The sequence below is a fragment of the Schistocerca nitens genome, chromosome 2 (genome assembly GCF_023898315.1).
Source record: "Schistocerca nitens isolate TAMUIC-IGC-003100 chromosome 2, iqSchNite1.1, whole genome shotgun sequence".
NCBI classification, from domain to species: domain Eukaryota; kingdom Metazoa; phylum Arthropoda; class Insecta; order Orthoptera; family Acrididae; genus Schistocerca; species Schistocerca nitens.
Genome location: NC_064615.1, coordinates 59,794,592 through 59,810,146, shown reverse-complemented (window position 1 = coordinate 59,810,146; position 15,555 = coordinate 59,794,592).

Here is a 15,555-nt window from a genome sequence, read left to right as displayed (position 1 = left end):
GGGGATGACAAGGGGATGGGTGAGGTTCCTCTGGGTGATCATGATCAGTTCCTGGGGGAGGGGGGAGGGGGGGATGGAGTGGGGGATGAGCTCGATTATAAGCCACCCAAGTGCTTAACTTGACACCGGATGTGTAACCTAACATCGGAAATAAGATCGGTATCCGGCCCAAAATTCCCACTGAATGTCCACGGTCGTTTGTCTTGCTTGATTTCGGATTTCGCAATATTTGTAAGACCTACTGATACACATGGATAATGATCAACGAAGAAAAAAACTGAAGAATGCCTCCTTAAATGCCGCACATCTTGTAGCTTCCAGTATTGTGAAGATAAATAACTCTACAAATAAAAAAATTCTATTATTTCTTTTTTTCTGTCTCAGTTGCGTTGATATATGAGATAATGGTAACTAGTTTTAATGTATTCCTTGATATTCGAACCATGCCTGGATAGTTTTGAAATGATTAATAGAAAAATTACATATATATACATTTTGAGGTTTTCTCTGTTCTCATTTCAGTGTTCTGTACCCTCAGTGCAAGTGTCTAACATTGAGAGAATTTTTAAATGTGAACAATTGAGACTTTTAAAAAATGTATAAACGCTTTTTAATTAGTCATTTGGGAGCCATTCGGTTAATGAATCGAAAATGAATAGTTACACTCGAAAATAGTCACTATTAATACACATGCCAGCATAAATAAGACAGAAAAGTAAATAAACAATAAGACTGAATAAGCCTGCTGATCGCTCTGTCAACATAATCTTGGAATTCCACAAATAAATAAATGAAACAAAAAATGATGCAGCATATAATTAATTTCTATTCTTAAAGACTCACTTGTATATGAGGTGCAGTGTGCTACATACTTAAACAATTTGAAGACTCTCTATGCTTTTATTCTTTTAGGCGGTACGAATACAGAACTGTAACGTGCTGTTTCGGAATGTGGAAAAGAGGAAGGAAGAATTATCGTGGCCACCATGTGACACGTCATTGCAGCGTATATTTCGGAGGTCTTATTGTCAAACCACAGAGCGTAACTCGTCAGTGGCATACAGGCTAAATGAAATTCCTACGCTTGATATATGTATAGCGTTGACGCTCAGCCACAGAGGGCGTTGTCCGTTTACCAAAGACCATTTGAAAATGAGAGTATTTTACTAGCGGAACACAGAGAATTAAAGCGATTTTTGTTCCAGCCAACAAGAAGACCCGATTAAATGTTATATGAGGGGAAGAATGTTGCACTGTCTTTTTTTTGTGACTATACTGGTTCAGTGATCAAAGTTGCACTTGCCAGCGGAAGACTTTACCACATTTCTAACTACACAGTAGTTTATTCAGCACGAACAAACAGCTGTCATTTGTCACTGTACTCTTTAAATCTTTTGCCCTGAGTGGGAAGGGAAACTTCACATAGGTTGCTCAGTTCCAGCAGATTATAAGGAGTTACTACTGGATTTCTGTTCAGGAGTCTCACGAAATTCCGGATATGCCCAGTACAACTGAAACCAGGCAATGTGTTTGCCAGAATATCATCTGGAATCCTTTCCGTATTTATACATTTATATTCCCTCCTCTTTAAATATCTTGCCGTTCTTAATTGTTGAAGTAACCATCTTTGTTTTTTAAAATGTCAGTATGATCATCTTCTGGTGTTACTCTTAAATATCTGTTGCGACATTTATGTAACTGCATCTCCGTTTTATTAGAAACTACTCATACTTTTGGACAGGTCATAAGCTTAGACGTAGATCTAGATGCAAGTCAGTGATAAAGAGAGCAAAGATCATTTATACTTATTTTCCTTCAATAGCTGTTTTAGACGTAAAAGGTTCTTTTCTTTTTAATTCCCAATATAGTTCGTGTGCTCACTGTTCTCGGGCAGAGTTTCAATTAATGGTTAAGTTTTTGTGTTGGAAGATAGTTCCCGATAGTTAGAGAAGATAGTGATAAAAGACCATAATAAAGGGAGACTGAAAGCATGAGAAATGTGAACTCCCATCAGATTAACACACAATGACCCATACTATCTACAGACAACTATCTCAAGGAAACAAGCCAACGGGACAGCAGAATAGCTCTGTACTGAATCAACCATTATTTAAGCATCTGGTGTTAATAAAGTAATAATAGTCACTACATACCCTACAATTACCTACACTCTAATAGAAAGCAGTATTATACATAACAAGGAAATCATTTTATTATAAAATTGGAATTTTTGTCGAAATGTGTATAATGGAGTGTTTAACTGCTGGGTCTGAATAACAGCCCAGAGGAAGAAAGAAAGGACGATATTTTTAACATTTCTGATAGAGATCATGCTTCCGTCACGATCGATTGCTTCTAATTGTGGTAGATACCTTTCACAATTCTCACTGCATTATACATGACGAATTTTTCTTTTGTACCGATGATTAATAAGGCTTTCCGTAAATGTTCCTGGCTTGTTTGCTGACGCTTGGGACTATATTTCCCTTCCAAAATCGTGCAAACTGACTCCAGCGATTTGTTACATTTTGTAAGTAAATCTTAAGCGACATACTGAGTGTCCAGAGTTTAGGAAAATTACAACCTTAAACTAAAAAGTGAATTGCCTATTTATGCCTGACACATAAAGTATTCATCATTCCGCAACTGCTGTAATAATCAACCAGTAGTCTATTATTTTTGCAAACTATTGTAGTTACACTTCCGCTTCTGGTAGCCACAAGACAAAAATATTCAGTGCTTGAGATTTCGTGATCCGTGTGTCAACCGTGCCGCTTCCGACAGTCAAAATTGCAACGCTGGGAAAAAATTGCTATTAAAGACGTTATAAAATATTATTAAATTGTGTGATTTTTTCGGTGCACAAGATACGAATATAAGTAAACAGAACAGTTGCCTTTGGTGGCAGCAACGGCTGGGTAACAGCTTTCCGTGGTGCTTCAACTCGTTGTAGTAGTGACTGCGTGTCGTGACATCAGTGTATGAGCATTTGTTTTCAGCTGGTGACAGATCGTCAGAACATATTTTGTTGACACCGACCTACATAGGGAGAAATGATCATCACTATAAAATAAGGGAAATCAGAGCTCGTACGGAAAGATGTAGGTGTTCGTTCTTTCCGCGCGCTATACGAGATTGGAATAATAGAGAATTGTGAAGGTGGTTCGATGAACCCTCTGCCAGGCACTTAAATGTGATTTGCACAGTATCCATGTAGATGTAGATGAACGTTTAACAATCGCACACCTTTATCGAGGTATGTGACAGCAACGTGGGCAAAATGCGGTCTTGCATTATCTTTTTGTAAGATTACATACAAGAGTCTTCGAAGACCGAGTGCAGCCACTAGCCCTAACAGACCACAAATGTAGCGCGGCTGTCCAAATTAGCGGCGGTTTGAACTAGAGGTGACCGTACGGTGTGCACAATAGTACCCCTTACCGTCTCTCCAGATACTAAGCCCTTGTGACGATCTCGAAAGAAATCTGACAACGTTCGTTCTGCTCAGAACCTATACACACGTATAGGTTCATCGCTCTGCTTTATGCAGAGGCAAAACTTCTATGACAAAACAACATGGTGCTACACCTTTCTTCAGTGTTGTGGTTGGTCGTAAAACTGTGGGGGTCTCTGCTGACCCCTCAACGAAAGCCGCAACAGTGATCGCTTGCTGACAGTGCCTCGTGCTGCAGACGACATGCTCTCTGTACGAAAACTTGTGGTACTGCAAACAAACCCAATTCCTGACTGAGGATACAGGACGAGGCTGTACGATTTCTCCAACGCCGATCGGAAGGTTCTCTCTGCTCTCGGGTTCAAGGTCTGCAGGGTCGTCGTGATCGTGCAGTACAGTAAAACTACCCTCCTTAAGCTATCGTCACCATACTGACATGGCACTCGTACGCGGCCGACTAACAGGAATAGTAATATTCTGAAACGATAATCCGCAGTTTCGATACGTCATGATCCTGCTGCTGCCCAACGTGATTTTAAAAGTTTCACGCTCTTATACGATGCATAAATCATTTCACAAATAACCAACACTCAAATGTGTTTTCTGAATGAGCAACCCCCTGATTAATCTGTCCTCATATACAGAATGTAGATGGCGTTACACCTGCATGCTTTGTGCGGTTACTCTGAGATGATAACCTCTTGCATATCGAAGCAGACAGTGCACTTCATGAGAATCTGACGTAGCAGTCTTCATGGAGTCACAGTTTCAATGCTTAGCTGGTTTCCTTGTATAATCAGGTCGCATTGCAGAATCAAGAATCATACCAAACTTTGTCCTACCTGTGGTGGCCAAACAGGCCAAAGAATACTACTCACTACAGCTACTGAGTAAAAAGGTATCTGTTGGAATCCTAGACAAGACAGCAGTTACCTAGCTGGATCCTTACGGTTATGGTTTATAGGTACAATTGTTGAGCAGGTAACTAACGATTGGAGATTATAAAATAGTGAAACAGGTATAAAATAATATGCGAGGGGCGGTTTTTTCTGAAAACAGATCGTTTTTTATTTTCCAGGATTAAAATACACCATATTGTTTCCCACTCTTTTGGCTATGAAATCGTAGTTCTCAACATAATCCCCGTTCAATGCGACCGCCTTGCATCAGCCTCACTGGTAGGACCTGCGTGCCCATATGGTACCGCTCTATTGGTCGACGCCAGAGCCAACTTCTTGCTCCATGAATAAACTCCCCATTATCCACGCACTGCTTCCTGCGGAATGCATCATTCATTGGGGTAAGCAGATGGAAGTCAGGTGCGAGACCCAGGGTGTATGGGGGAAGAGTGTGTCAGCACAAATAGTAGAGAGGTCCATTTGTGCAGCGAGGTGGTAGTTGGTGATCCGTCGACCACTGTGAATGCGAATGTCCGCATGTTCCAACATTCCAGGAGGCAGAGCTGAGTGCGACCAGACCCCACCTGGAAGATCGAACAGGTTTGCACGACGTTGTTGCACTGATGACGGACACCTCGCCCAACGATTCACCGTGCTTTTGTTCATTGCAAGATCTCCATAGACATTTAGCAACCGCCTATATGTATCTGCGATGCTCTGGTTTTCCGCCGAAAGAAACTCAATGAAAGCTCTCTGCCTGGAACGCACCTCCCTCACAAACATCATTTTGAAGGCTACGCAGAGCTCCGCCACCTGTCAGAACTTCATGAAACTATAGAGGCTGAAGTGGGAATATTCCACGATGTCCCACAACAAATAACGCATTTTTTTCAACCACAATTTGCCGAGAGAAAAACTGTGTTGCATTATTTATTGAACACCTCTCGTACTCAACTTTCATACCTCCCCTGCAGTGATATTACGGCTGTCTTATTCCTTCCAAGCTACATTTCTCTATTTTGATGTATAATCTACAAGAAATGAGCTGACTAAAACAAATTGTACGTGAAATATATAATCCTACCCAAACAGCTATAGTTTTCCTCGGTTTTTATAAGTGCTATCAATGACTTGTTTAATAATTTCTTAAGTACTTTAGATCTAACATCCATATTCAGGTACAGCTACATGAAGTGGCAAAGTTTATAGCAGGTACATTACATAAAAACGTTAAGTGTAGAAATATTTGTATTTTGTCACTCTGCTTGTGAGAGAATGATTATTCAAACCATAGCTGTAGACTGTGTTTCATTTTTCACATTTACGGCCTTCGACTCACCCACAAGTCATCTCAACTCTACACAAAATTTGACCTGGCGTTTCAGGAATTTTGAGAAAGTAATGAAACACCAAAGCAAACTTCCTATAAAATGATTTTCTTTTTGCTGCTTGTCCGTCTGTGTGTATGTGGTTCAAATGGCTCTAAGCACAATGGGACTTACCATATGAGGTCGTAAGTCCCCTAGACTTAGAACTACAGGCTACAGGAATGTGCAAAACTAGCAAAGACTCTACACACATGTGAATGGATACAAGTGTGTACGTAAAATCGATCGACAAACGGGTAATATTGAAAGGAACTGGAGAATGGTTTATCATTTTTCAAGCAAGTCAATATTTATGAAGCTGTTAGTACTTTCAGTAGCTCACAAAGGACAGAAGAACATAACAACAACTAATTCATACGTAAAATAACCACATTGTAAAGATTTCATGGGCCTCCTTCGTCAAAACGCTCTTTGTCTGTCGAAAAATGTATGGAAATTTCAGTAGTTAACCAAGCGTACCCAGGAGCAGATACAGACTCAGATCGCAATGTATTAGTGACGAAGAGTAGGCAGAAGTTTAAGAGATTAGGCAGGAAGAATGAATACGCAAAGAAATGGAATACGGAAGAACTAAGGAATGACGAGGCACGGTTGAAGTTCTCTAAGGATGTAGAAACATCAACAAAGAATAGCTCAGCAGGTAGCACAGCTGAAGAGGAATGGACATCTCTAAAAATGGCAGTCACAGGAGTTGGAAAGAAAAATATAGGTACAAAGAAGCTAAGTGCGAAGGAGCCATGGGTAACAGAAGAAATACTTCAGTTGATAGATGAAAGGAGGAAATTCAAAATTGTTCGGGGAAATTCAGTTATAAAGAAATAAAAGTCGCTGATGAATGAAATAAATAGAAAGTGCACGGAAGCTAAGACGAAATGGCTGCCTGAAAAATGTGAAGAAATCAAAAAAGAAATGATTGTCAGAAGGACTGTCTCAATCAGTCAAAAGAATCTTCGTTGAAATTAAAAGCAAGGATGGAAACATTAAGAGTGAAACGAGAATTCCACTGTTAAATGCAGAGGAGAGAGCGTATAGATGGGAAGAGTGCATTGAAGGCCTTTGTAAGGGGGGGGGGGGGGGGGGGGAGTGTCGTGTGACTTAAATGGCTCATGCCTCGCGCAACCTGGGCTAAATATGTTATTTTTTCTAAATACTTGGCCATATACATGGGCGTCGGCGTGCGAATACCATCAGTCGTAACTGGTCACCACCATGGTTCAACCACTAGAAGATGTCGGACAGTTGTTCCGAGGAAATATTGTGGAATTTGCAAAACGTCATCCAGTGGCAACCCCGTGAAGACTATTTACAAATCTACAAATATAAAACGAGATTTTTCGAGATGAAAAAGGATTGTCATCATGCAGTGTTAGAGTGAGTTCCCTCAAATGCACTCGCTGGTACAATCCTGCGGTGTCTGTTTCTATATTCAGATCTAAAAATTGATAAAAAAGCTTCAAAACTGCTCTTGTCTCTTTGAGAGAGAAAAATAAATCACGTCCCGAGAATAATGCACCAAAACACACACTCACAGTCATTTTTCGTGAAGTCTTGAGATACGGGTGGTTTGCAGCCACATTGTTCAATGGCAAAGATACTTCGATGAATGTAAACCTAATTTGTTTTTCAATAGAAACTTTTACACCGGCATGTAATCATAAAAACGAGGTGTTCTTAACGTGTGATAGAGGCCAACGAAATTACTGCTGCACCTGCTTTTACGATAAATATCTCCACAGAAGTTGTAAATAACCTGTAAAATAATAAAACTATCTGATTTTATATGCGAAGTTCTTGTGCATGCTTTACAATCCTTTACTGCAAGTTAATTAACAACGCCAAACTTTCGTTCACCTTTTCTTTTCACACCTTCTGCTAAAATATTAATAAATACAATATTGTGAGCTTATTTTAGTTTTCATGTAGTATAAGTAACGAAAAAGTTGAAAATAAGGAAAACTTACGCATAGAACCTCAAAACAAAGACCCTCGGATTACCTTTCCGTAATCTTTCCACTGGGCCATACACGACCTGAAAACTATGCTGACGTAAATGGCTCATGCCTCGCACAGCCTGTGCTAAAGATGTTATTTTTTTCTAAACGCTTGGCCATCTGATGCTCCCACTGCTGTCATATTCATTTCTCACCAAGACCTGCGTCTACCATAAATTTGGACAAAAACGATGCTGACAAGTGGGAGTCGTCCCCTTGAGAGTTATCGAAGCAGACTCACGAGTAGCCCGGACAGTTTCATTTCTGTCAGCATTTCTTCTCCTAACTTCTTCACAGAAGTTCTCCTAAATAAATAAAAAAATGAAATTATCGTGTGGTACTGATGGCCGGGTGGCCCCATCCGGACAAGTTCGACCAACGAATGGAAGTATTATTACAGGTGACGCCACAATGGGCGACTTGCTCGTCAGTGTTGATGAAATGATAAGGAGGACAGCAAGAGCTGAGAAAATCTCCAGCCCGGCCGGGAATCGAACCCGGGCCCGCTGCATGGTAAGAAGTTCTCCTCCATACATTGCGGCGCTAGCATTCGGGGAAGAGATGATACCACGGAGATACGGTTTAGCCACGGCCTCGGAGGCTGTTTCCAGATTGAACTTTTACTCTGGAGCAACGTCTGCGCCGATATGAAACTTCCTGGCAGTGCTAGTCGCATAAGGTGTGCAGGAGAACTGGTGTGGTGTTTGGATGGTGGGAGAAGAAGTACTGGCAAAAGTATATCTCATGAAATCTCAGTTTAATTCGAGCCCGGCAATTCAGTCTTGAAAGTTTTCCATCACGAATACATCTTCGGCCTCTTGTTTTGTCTGTCACCTTGGAAACGCCATTGCTCCGGACCTGAAGTTTCTGGTACACGCCACATGTATACAGCGACGCTGAATCTGAGCTTCTTACTCGCAAGCAGTTTTATTGAATAAAGGGTTCTCCTGCGAGAATGGAAGCGACGCAAAATCACGGACGATTTACTCTCCAACTATTGCCAAATTAAGCACTCCCCTCGTAATTATTCCAGCACTGACTGCATCATTACCCCCTAACTGTCCACGTTTCTCTTATAAAAGATAGATCTTTCTCTTCTACTGATAGTCTAAAAGATGCTACGAGAGCTAGGTTATAACTATACTCGTACGCTGCTCGAGATTAGTACCCATATTACGGGTTTTGCGGCCTCTGAGCCATAAAATGTCTTATCGGACCATCCTTGACAGTTTAGTGTGCCGCAGTGCTCCTGTCCCGATTCCATACAGATTTCAGAGGCAATATGAGGTAAGAATAATTTTACGACATTCTTCAAAAGGAAGAGAGAGAGACACAATCGGAGAGAGAGAGAGATAGAGGTAGAGACATAGAAGAGAGAGAGAGAGGGGGGGGGGAGAGGAAGATAGACTGTTGATGCAGCTTTGGAGATGAATGTGCAAAACGTTCCAAACACCTTCATATTCAAGTCTATGAACAAAAAGCGAGTTCAGATCGAAATAATTATGGTGGTTACATTTTTTCTGACGCAGCTCACAGTAAGACACATGATATGCCCACGCTGCCGAGAAAGTTTATATCTGTATTACAGTAATGCACCGCACAATGTATTTTCCAGAGAGACGGACTGTGGCGAGAGAGGACGGAAGGACGGACGGCGCGGAATCAAACGGGATATCGAGTTCCACCGTCGTAATTGGGTCGCGGAGCTGCGCTGAGGCCACAGACGGCACCTGTGGTGCTGTGAAGCAAATCCGTATCACGTTGCAAAGCGACGGGTGCCAACGAGATGGGGCACTGATTCTTTCTCAGCGCTCATGAATCTCGGCTGAACCTGAAACTTCGTTTATACAATTTGTCAAATGCATTAGACTCTATAGATCACAATATACTATTGACTAAATTAGAATGTTGTAGTGTACTATGAGAAACCACAAAATTACACAAATCGCATCTCTCTAATAGCAAACAGTGTGTGTTCCTAAAGTAATATATAGAGCTACCAGCCATCATCTATCTAGGAACTTATTACATGTGGTAAGGCACAAGGTAACATCTTACGCCCGCAAATTTTTCTTGTTTGTATTAATGATCTTTTGTCAGTAGCAATACCCAATTTATCTTGGCTATTAAAAAACCGCTACACCTGTATTTAGTCCTTTATTATCACTACAGATTTCGTGGCACTAAAAGCCACATCTCAGTCATCGACTGTGCGGCTGGTCCCGGCGGAGGTCCGAGTCCTCCCTCGGGCATGGGTGTCTGTGTTTGTCCTTAGGATAATTTAGGTTAAGTAGTGCGTAATATTAGAGACTGATGACCTTAGAAGTTAAGTCCCATAAGATTTCACACACATTTGAACACTAAAAGCCACATCTTCAGATGAACATATAACTATAACATTAGAGCTGAAAAGCTCGGAACTTTGTAACCAAAATGCGTTGTCCGTCAGAGCAAAACACCGATAAAACGCAATATGTCATAGAATAAAACGGCTGGATTCCAATATAGTGGATGGGTCGGCTTCGCCGGCCTATACGCAATCGCGAACAGGTGACCCGGCAGTGTGCTGTGTCGTACTGTTTGATTTGTTTGCATATGAAACAAACAATGCAGCAAATAAAAAGACGAAGGTTTAGAAAGAGTGGTTATTGCTACTTTTATGGACATTGATAAAATATTCCAAGGCACTTATTCTTCTCTAAACTTTGAAAAAACATACTACATGCGGTGTAGGACTTGGAAGGTTACCTCCACGTATAACATCTAAAATATGACGACTAGGAGATGCAAAATGAAGATAGCGTGAAATTCTTCGTACTACAAATTGATAATAAAATCAGTTGGAAGTAGCATACAACAGAACTGCAACAGCGAGTATATAAATCTTTATTTTCAGTACAAAGGTGGTATAAAATGAAGCCAGTATACTTCCCCTGCTTTCATTCCAAATGTCATACCGGAACTTTTTTCCGGTAACGTCTACAGATAATCCAATGTTGTCCCTATAATATGCATTATTTACGGTTAGAAGTCAAGAACGTTCTGTAGAGGTCTAATCAAGATACTGGTGATACTGACTACCACTTACTAATATACGCTACTGGCCATTAAAGTTGCTACACCAAGAAGAAATGCAGATGAAAAACGGGTACTCATTGGACAAATATACAGGGTGATTCAAAAAGAATACCACAACTTTAAAAATGTGTATTTAATGAAAGAAACATAATATAACCTTCTGTATACATCATTACAAAGAGTATTTAAAAAGGTTTTTTTTCACTCAAAAACAAGTTCAGAGATGTTCAATATGGCCCCCTCCAGACACTCGAGCAATATCAACCCGATACTCCAACTCGTTCCACACTCTCTGTAGCATATCAGGCGTAACAGTTTGGATAGCTGCTGTTACAGGGTGTTTGAAAAATGACCGGTATATTTGAAACGGCAATAAAAACTAAACGAGCAGCGATAGAAATACACCGTTTGTTGCAATATGCTTGGGACAACAGTACATTTTCAGGCAGACAAACTTTCGAAATTACAGTAGTTACAATTTTCAACAACAGATGGCGTGCGGGCTGGGAAACTCTATAGTACGATATTTTCCACATATCCACCATGCGTAGCAATAATATGGCGTAGCCTCTGAATGAAATTACCCGAAACCTTTGACAACGTGTCTTGTGGAATGGCTTCACATGCAGATGAGATGTACTGCTTCAGCTGTTCAATTGTTTCTGGATTCTGGCGGTACACCTGGTCTTTCAAGTGTCCCCACAGAAAGAAGTCACAGGGGTTCATGTCTGGCGAATAGGGAGGCCAATCCACGCCGCCTCCTGTATGTTTTGGATAGCCAAAAGCAATTACACGATCATCGAAATATTCATTCAGGAAATTAAAGACGTCGGCCGTGCAATGTGGCCGGGCACCATCTTGCATAAACCACGAGGTGTTCGCAGTGTCGTCTAAGGCAGTTTGTACCGCCACAAATTCACGAAGAATGTCCAGATAGCGTGATGCAGTAATCGTTTCGGATCTGAAAAATGGGCCAATGATTCCTTTGGAAGAAATGGCGGCCCAGACCAGTACTTTTTGAGGATGCAGGGACGATGGGACTGCAACATGGGGCTTTTCGGTTCCCCATATGCGCCAGTTCTGTTTATTGACGAAGCCGTCCAGGTAAAAATAAGCTTCGTCAGTAAACCAAATGCTGCCCACATGCATATCGCCGTCATCAATCCTGTGCACTATATCGTTAGCGAATGTCTCTCGTGCAGCAATGGTAGCGGCGCTGAGGGGTTGCCGCGTTTGAATTTTGTATGGATAGAGGTGTAAACTCTGGCGCATGAGACGATACGTGGACGTTGGCGTCATTTGGACCGCAGCTGCAACACGGCGAACGGAAACCCGAGGCCGCTGTTGGATCACCTGCTGCACTAGCTGCGCGTTGCCCTCTGTGGTTGCCGTACGCGGTCGCCCTACCTTTCCAGCACGTTCATCTGTCACGTTCCCAGTCCGTTGAAATTTTTCAAACAGATCCTTTATTGTATCGCTTTTCGGTCCTTTGGTTACATTAAACCTCCGTTGAAAACTTCGTCTTGTTGCAACAACACTGTGTTCTAGGCGGTGGAATTCCAACACCAGAAAAATTCTCTGTTCTAAGGAATAAACCATGTTGTCTACAGCACACGTGCACGTTGTGAACAGCACACGCTTACAGCAGAAAGACGACGTACAGAATGGCGCACCCACAGACTGCGTTGTCTTCTATATCTTTCACATCACTTGCAGCGCCATCTGTTGTTGAAAATTGTAACTACTGTAATTTCGAAAGTTTGTCCGCCTGAAAATGTACTGTTGTCCCAAGCATATTGCAACAAACGGTGTATTTCTATCGCTGCTCGTTTAGTTTTTATTGCCGTTTCAAATATACCGGTCATTTTTGAAACACCCTGTATTTCTCGTTTCAAATCATCAATGGTGGCTGGGAGAGGTGGCCGAAACACCATATCCTTAACATACCCCCATAAGAAAAAATCGCAGGGGGTAAGATCAGGGCTTCTTGGAGGCCAGTGATGAAGTGCTCTGTCACGGGCTGCCTGGCGGCCGATCCATCGCCTCGGGTAGTTGACGTTCAGGTTTATACCAACGTTTAATACACCACCTATCAGGAGGTTTAACACCATACTTCGTTCGAAATGCACGCTGAACAACTGTCGTCGATTCACTTCTGCCGTACTCAATAACACAAAAAGCTTTCTATTGAGCGGTCGCCATCTTAGCATCAACTGACGCTGACGCCTAGTCAACAGCGCCTCAAGCGAACAAATGTACTACTAAATAAAACTTTATAGCTCCCTTAATTCGTCGACAGATAGTGCTTAGCTCTGCCTTTTGTCGTTGCAGAGTTTTAAATTCCTAAAGTTGTGGTATTCTTTTTGAATCACCCTGTATTATACTAGAACTGACATTGATTACATTTTCCCCGAGTTTGGGTGCATAGATCCTGAGAAATCAGGCCGTTGGGATCCATCACGGCGTTCTGTGTTACCCTCCCAAGCCCACCGATTCCATTCCTGCTAACAGGATCTCGACCGACGCGAGCAGCAATGTCGCGATACGATAAACCGCAATCGCGATAGGCTACACTCCGACCTTTATCAAAGTCGGAAACGTGATGGTATGCATTTCTCCTCCTTACACGAGGCATCACAATAACGTTTCACCTGGCAACGCCGGTCAAATGCTGAGAAATCGGTTGGAAACTTTCCTCATGTCAGCACGTTGTAGGTGTCACCACCGGAGCCAACCTTGTGTGAATGCTCTGAAAAGCTAATCATTTGCATATCACAGTATCTTCTTCGTGTCGGTTACATTTCGCATCTGTAGCGCGTCATCTTCGTGGTGTAGAAATTTTAATGGCCAGTAGTGTATTTATTCCTTAATCGAATTTTCTCTAAGTAACAGATCTACGTTTGAAACTAGACATTCGATTTCTTAGTAGAACACGCTGCAAGTGCTATGACCATTTCTGAAGCTGTCCAGCTCGACTGTTGGTGATGTGATTAGGAAGTGAGAACCCGAAGGAACAGTTACAGCAAAACCACGAATAGGCAGACATCATGAACTGACGGGGAGTAACCATTGAGCCCTGCATATGGTGGCCCCACAAATTACCTGAGGTTAGGGCAGGGAATCACTGGCAAGGACGAAAGTGCTACCAGTAGTCCATCTTGCACGAGGAGTGTGCAGAGCGAGGACTAAGACTGTGGAAGCAGCACCTCATAAGTCACAAATTTCTGTAGTCAGCGCTAAGTGAGGGATGAGGTGATCTGTATAGTTACGCCGTTAGACAGTGAAATCGAATCATTCGATTGCCGTTTTTGGGTTTGGCGAATGCCTGGACCACACAGCCTGCCATCTAATGCAGTGCCAACAGTGTGGTACAGAACACATGGTGTTACAGGGTGTAGATATTTCTCGTGTTGGAGTGTGTTTCCCATATTTCTCTTAAGAAGACATTAGACGTGGAAGGATATCAACAGCACTGTGTAATGCATGCAGCAGACGATCAGTGCAGAGAGCCTTCGCAAAGTCTGAGAATATTTCTCCAAATTCTGTTGTGCTCAGAAAGTGATGCACAACTTAAGATTTTGTACACATCCTCTTTGTAATTTGCGGGACTAAATGCGCCAGATACAGTGTACTGCATTTGATTTCTGTCGCCTGCTGACATTCATGGAATCGCACAAGTGGATCGTATTTCTTCAGTGATGAAGCGTGGTGTCCACTTAGCAGTGCGTGAACAGACTAAACATAATAATTTGGTCAATCCAAAATACGGATGTCTTACATGAAAATACCTTCCATTCTCAGAAAACTGAAATGTGATGTGCGGTTTTACATCGTTGCATAGTGAGGCCTATTTTCTTTGAAACTACAGTGCACAGTGTTGCGTCCCAAGACACTATTATGCAGTTTATTTCGCTTCTTGATGCTAGTGAGCGTAATTGTTGTTGTAACAGGACGACGTCACTTGTTACACGTCTATTGAGACAATTCATTTCCTAAGCGATTAGCTTGGTGATCGAATCGTTATGGCCTCAACCTTCTAAGAATATAACGACGCTAGACTGATTCGTATGGAGCTATCTCCAACGAAAGGTCTATAAAAACTGGACGCACCCAGTGACGAAATGAACAACACTATAGTCAAAGTGCTTCGCAAAGGAGCCTCAGACGTAAAATGAGTTAATGCTTGAGTTACTATGCAAGATAATCGTAACGTAAGATATAAGAAATGAGTGTGAGGTTAAGGAAATTATATACACTTTGTGAGGTGTGTGACGTTTCAGGAGGTAAATAGATGGGATTTACATGTACAGACATACAAGTGATTACATTTTCAGATACACTAATGCCCATTAAAATTGCTACACCAAGAAGAAATGCAGATGATAAATGGGTATTCATTGGACAACTATATTATACTAGAACTGACATGTGATTACATTTTCACGCAATTTGGGTGCATAGGTCCTGAGAAATCAGTACCCACAACAACCACCTCTGGCCGTAATAACGGTCTTGATACGCCTGGGCGTTGAGTCAAGCAGAGCTTGGATAGCGTGTACAGGTACAGCTGCCCATGCAGCTTCAACACGATACCACAGTTCATCAAGAGTAGTGACTGCCGTATGGTGACGAGCCAGTTGCTCGGCCACCATTGACCAGGCGTTTCCAATTGGTGAGAGATCTAGAGAATGTGCTGGCCAGGGCAGCAGTCCAACATTTTCTCTATCCGGAAAGGCCCGTACAGG